Genomic DNA, 5,996 nt, shown 5'->3' with positions numbered 1-5,996 from the left:
CATTGACAAAACGTCTGAAACGCTTTAGAAACAAAAAATTAAATATGACGCATCAAAAATATAGGTATGCGTACAAATGTACATACACTCAAATGAAATACCGCATTTAAGGATATTTCACATAGCAGAAGAAATTGATTAATTGACTGTTCTATGAACTGGACAGTCTGACAAGCTTGACGTTACTGTTAGATAAATTATTTTGCATTATCATAAGTTCGCTGTTCTTCGTTTGGGTTCCCACAGTGGTATTCGCTTTGCCAAACACGCGCTCGAGAACGATATGACTTCACATGGACTTCCGTTGTTCCTCCCGATTTACGGCCATATTAATATATGTACAAACAAGCATAGGCCCTGTAGTAAAGCATTAAACTGGTCAGAAAAGAGCGGTTTACATATATAACTTCGATACTAAAATAAACTCTTTTGAAAAAACGGCATATCCTGTATCCGTCAATGGTATATGTATACCCAAGAATATAAACTCAAATAAATATCTGTTACATGATCGGAAAAAAGTAATCGACGTATCAGTTRGACTTTTACATTAGTACTAGTTGTGAAGAAGTATAAGTATACAACTAAAAGTCTAAGAATATAAGGACCTGGTGCCCTAAAATGTAAACTATTAGTAAACATCACAATCATCATGTATTTATGGTATTTTGAAGCAATAAATTCAAACCGCATGAATATTTTCCGCATCGTTATATATATTTCTACAAAAATATATGTATGTATAAACGTGAGTACGTACATAAACAAAGTAAAATCGCTTTAAATACCGATCGGCTATAAATTCTTATTTCTTTATTATGGTTAAGTCTTTACGACACGAGTGAATTTATTTTCATGAGTTCCAGTTAACTCATTTACTAAAGTAGTATCATCATATTGGTTTTCATATTGATAAAACTGAATCACTGCTTGATTAGTAATGACTAAAACTAAATATCGAAGACGAGATGCGACGAAGTCGCAAGGAATTTCGCCRCGCGAATATTTCAAATTAACAGGTTGCTTGCTAGCTTTAGCATAACTTTCATGTATATGTATATGTCTAGTATATGACTATGATACTCAAGAAAAAGTAGTAAGCGCATCCCCAATGGAAACGCACATTACTATTAGCAGCTAAGAGGCAAATCTCATAATTCCGATAATATGAKGATATGAACATGGATATATATCCCTTGGCTTCACGCCTACCTCCTATTGTGGACAGTGTGAGGATACTCACACCAACAGCTCCCTAACCAAGGTGGTGAAGCAGCCATGCTGATGGCTGAATGGCCATAACTAATCGCGAACGGTCACCTTCGATGCCCTAAGAGGTCAGAAATACTAAACGCCTTCTTTACAAATACCGGATTCTGCGGACGAGTAACCAACGTTTTTGGGCTAACTCGTGGGACCAAACCTGAATAATAGCAAATAAAACAACACAGAAACATAAATAAACCAACAAATTAAACTTCGAAAACCAACGCTTCGATAAGGATAACGACAAACATTAGGTAACGTTGAACTAAGCAGCTCATACAAGAACCGTTACCACAATGAGTCGCTGAATACCCGAGCTGAATATAACAGCAAACCATTTCATTGATTTTGGCCAGGGACAGTAGATATGAGTGGAGAGCTACGTCAGGTTGTTTGCTTGTCCTCTCTATAGCAGCCAGGCGAAAAAATCCTTCGGTGAATAAAGCTGAAAAAAAGTTTATTCGCTGAATGGATAAGTGGCAGCTTATTTTGTAGGAGACTTATTCAGTAGGAGGTACAGATCAAATCTGCTTCGATATTCGCAAGGCCAGATATTTCTAGGCGACAAAGCGGCTGTCAAGACGGCACGGAGGAAGAGGTCGTCGACAATACTGTCATCATCGACAAGAAGAAAATAGAATAGGCACGTTGGGATTTCTTCCATAATCCAGMAGAAGCTAAACGAACCTATGGTTCTAAGACTGGAAATGATATATAAGGCCAGTATTCGGCTATCATAAATTCCAAGAAGCTGGAAAAAAGTCACGCTATATTATAGTGCTGAAGACTTTAGATCCATAAGCCTAAAATCCTTCATGTTGAAGGTCCTAGAGATCCTGTTGGACATACACATCGCGTCAATCTTCGCGGATTTTTTGTCGACTTCACAAATAGCATACATTAAAGGTCGATCAACATAAACTATCCTAGACGAAGTAGTAAATGTAATAGAGGCGTCGTAACACCTCAAGCAATATATTTGCAACGGCTGCCTTTCTGAACATAGAAGGAGCCTTTAAGAACATAGAGATAAGCATGATAATTGAGTCTCTGATACAGCACGGCATAGCCGACATGGTTTGTAGATTTTTTCATTTATTACAGCATCACACGGTTCAGTGACATGAACAAGTTATGTAAGCTGAGGGTCTCCTCAAGGAGATGTCCTTTCCCTACTTCTATGTGTAGCGGCACTGGGCGTTATACTACTTCAACTTAACTGTCCCTTTCCACAATCAGTGAGATTATGCAAAGAGCCTTACGGAGGTTACACCAATGGGTCACGAATAATGGACTTGGTGTCAACTCTAGTATAGAGGGACTGATGATATTCACGAATAAAATGAAACTAATTCAATTTTMACTTTCCCTCACTCGGTAGTACTAAAATTTCTCTATTCCTCATAGCCAAGTATTTTGGTGTCGAGATTGATTTGGAAAATAAATATTGAGAAGCGTATTAGGAAAGCTTATATAGCTTATATAGAGTGCAAAAGGGTACTCAACGTGAACTGGGACATATGGAGCACTGGTAATTTAGAGGGCAGGGTAACCGGGGCCTTTAAGTCATGTCCATATGATGTGTTAAACTTTCTCTGCCTCAACTGCACAYAGACACTTTCATACGGAAAGTGGCAACACTTTCTGGTATAACAATTATAAAGATTGGTGGTTGGAAGAGGAGGAGTTATGGAAATCTACAACCAAACGCATAGGTTCAGAAAAAARTTATTCAGACTTACTGCTACCATGACGGGCACTGGCTATTTGGAGAAGGTGCATCAAAAATGGGTACGCCTGCAAACTCGAAGGAAGCAAAGAAACGATTCTTCACTTTCTTTGTAAGTGTCCAGCTATATCACAAATCAGACGTCGAAATTGTGGAATTCATCAGATACCAAAACTTGATCGTCTATCTACAAAAAGCATAACGRAGATAAGTAGCTTCATGGGGGGCAAGAATGGGATGTAATATCAAGATAAGGTCTTGCAATGGTGTATCAAAATGACACTGCCATGGCTAAATAAGCTCATGAAATAAGAATGTTGAGTGCGGCAATGTCATCTGRCTTTTGTTTAGTCATATGTTATTTAGGGAGTGTGATTTCATCCAATTTTCATTGTGTTAAGGGATTTTAGAAATATTTCTTCTCGGGAAATAGATTTAATCATTTGTGAGAACTGTACTTTAAGACTTTAAACCTATTAARCGGCGGGGATAAGCCCTCTTTTTAAATCTTTTAATCCACTGATGCCGCCCGATATTTTGAAACCCGGCTTCAAATGACAATTTTGAATTTCAATTTGCGGAATAACCCAAATATACTGACCCTATTTATCACACTTCCATCTATTAAACATTTAGTGATGAATTTTAATTTGTCAGATAGGAAATATACATATGTAACAAATAGGAACTAAAAGAATTTCGACTATATATGTAACTGCTTTTGAAGGCCAATGCCGTCACTTCAGAAGACTAATAAATAAGTTATTGATTTCCTGCGCTGCAATAATGCGTGATTTGTATTTACATATGCTTATGTACATATGTGTTACGGAAATTAAATTGCAAATGAAAAACTAAAGTACCTAAATGTACTTCCAACGCAACTACTCCGAATCAATAGATTCTCAGCGACGCCGTCGGCAAAGCGTAAATTATTTGYTTAGTTGCGAGTTAACGCCTAAATTTGCATTCAAATTCCACATATAATTGGAATTTTCGCCGCACATCAAATGTTAAAACGAATTCAGCACACATTACATCTCGCCCCTGCCTTTCCGGCGTGGCCATCAACAAATCGTTCATAATCATTCCGTCATTCCGTGCACGGAGGAGCACACCGCCGGTGGTGAGGTACTCGTGTGCACAGACTGGCAAGAGGGCGGTAGCTGCGCGAACGGTTCCCATTTATTCTGATTTAAATTGATTGAAATAAATCATGTACAACGACACGTGATTTAATTTTAGAATAAATCATTCAAATCTACTTTTTGCTTAGCATCGACTTTTATTCTCTGCACACGTACATGCATACACAAACATACATGTACCTATAAGCAAGTTCAAAAGTACATAGTATGCGTGTTTCTGTGATCCCACTCTGCCACATCATTGGGACGCGGCTGTTGATTTCGGCCAGACGATGGGCGCTATACTAAGTGATTTATTTGTACAGAATTCAAAATGTTTGGTGGGTAGGACGGCTTTACAAAAAGTGGTTCACCAACTTACCTACCTAAAATGTGATTGATAATTGATTCAAGCCCATTTTATGTACCACCGTTCATATAAGCAAATACGACCAGTATAAAAATTGTTAATATTTAGCACGAACTTTGCAATTTAATTTGGCGCMCTAAAGTTGCATGCCTTCCCTGCCGGATGTGCATAATTAGCGGCCAAAACGCATTTATTATACATTTACAATAAAAAAATAGTAATTTTCACAATATTCTGCTACAATTTTCACCCACAACGTAACCATTGGCMGATGCGTGGCGAATTACCCGCCCATGGCACCAAACCCCTCGCCATAAAGCTGTATTTACGCAATCGTTTTATTTGTATTTGCATAATTAATCACTTGAAAAGAGAAATTCACTCAAAATACTGGCGGGGAGCGGTGGCGTATACGCATCACCATAACGGTTTTTATAAATAGCAATATGCTCGTTGGYTTATTTGACAGTGCTGACGATGACAAGAATTTGTGCGCAATCCATCAAATATCGGCAGGGCTTAATTGGACCGACGCAACTACAATGTCCGCGAGCAGCAGCGACTAACAAACGAAAAACAAACAACAAATAACAAATCATTAACGGCAATTTGATTGCAAYGCCGATTGAGCTCTAATTGCCAACAATTTGCGTCAGAGGTCATTAGATTTCGTTCATGCGACGTCGCAAATTTATGAAAAAATAAGAATTGATMATAACGCAAGGCGGTGCAGTTGTTGTTGTGCACTTAAGTGGCCAAGAAACTAACCGAATTTGAACGGCTATTACCGTGGCACTGGGCTTCTGGAATACAATTAGGTCAGCAATCACTTTTTACTCGCGTAAAAGGCAACAAGTTCATTTCACATTCAAACTGATGTTTATTCTATTTGATTTTTACACTTTTTCACAAAATATTTTTGGCTTATTTTGATGAGTACACAGCCCCGAAATGCACGTTCAGGCACTGCACTGAGATTTCGAACTGAATGAATTCCCAAATTTAAAATTCAATGTCAATGGCAAGCCAAATGCACTGAGCATCCATGTTGGCATTCTCAGTTCACACAAGGATTTCTTGCTAATTATATTTGTTGTTATAGTTTTTCTATACTTATTTTCTTTATATTATATATAAGATATATGTATAATGTACTATATATGTGCATACATTATGTACMGAAGTGTGTCAAAGACACTTGTGAATACAACGACTTTTAAATTCACCATGTGACGAGGTGTCGCTATTTATGTGCTATTAAGTGCAYATTTGTTAGAACTACTTACATATATATTGAGTTTACATGCATTTGTATACATCCACTGCTCGTGTTCAACTATTCGCTGCTAGTGACCACTTACAAAGATCATAGCAAAGATGTTCGAATATAGCTGACGTAACGTTCGATTTAGCTCATAGTTTAATCTAAAATACCTCATACAAAGAATTATATGTGCATGATGTATTTTCTTGGTTAAAAAAGTACAAAAGCTGATATCGAAAT

The 5,996-nt window shown here is 37.5% G+C and overlaps 1 protein-coding gene across 2 annotated transcripts in view; it reads right to left on the bottom strand.

Annotated features, from left to right (window-relative positions):
• LOC108966120 (mpv17-like protein 2) overlaps positions 1 to 5,463 on the bottom strand; it is an 18,596-nt gene extending 13,133 nt beyond the window's left edge. The window contains exon 1 of one of the 2 annotated variants that reach the window (XM_018928867.1): positions 5,261 to 5,463. The gene's annotated coding sequence lies outside the window, so the exon portion shown is untranslated. The remainder of the gene's footprint in view (positions 1 to 5,260) is intronic. The other variant, XM_018928866.1, reaches the window with a different exon arrangement.
• Positions 5,464 to 5,996: the final 533 nt, after the last annotated feature.

This window comes from Bactrocera latifrons, unplaced genomic scaffold, assembly GCF_001853355.1.
Source record: "Bactrocera latifrons isolate USDA-ARS-PBARC rearing strain unplaced genomic scaffold, ASM185335v1 scaffold_156, whole genome shotgun sequence".
Lineage (NCBI taxonomy): Eukaryota > Metazoa > Arthropoda > Insecta > Diptera > Tephritidae > Bactrocera > Bactrocera latifrons.
The sequence above is the reverse complement of the archived record's forward strand: the minus strand, read 5'-3'. Positions and strand labels throughout refer to the sequence as shown.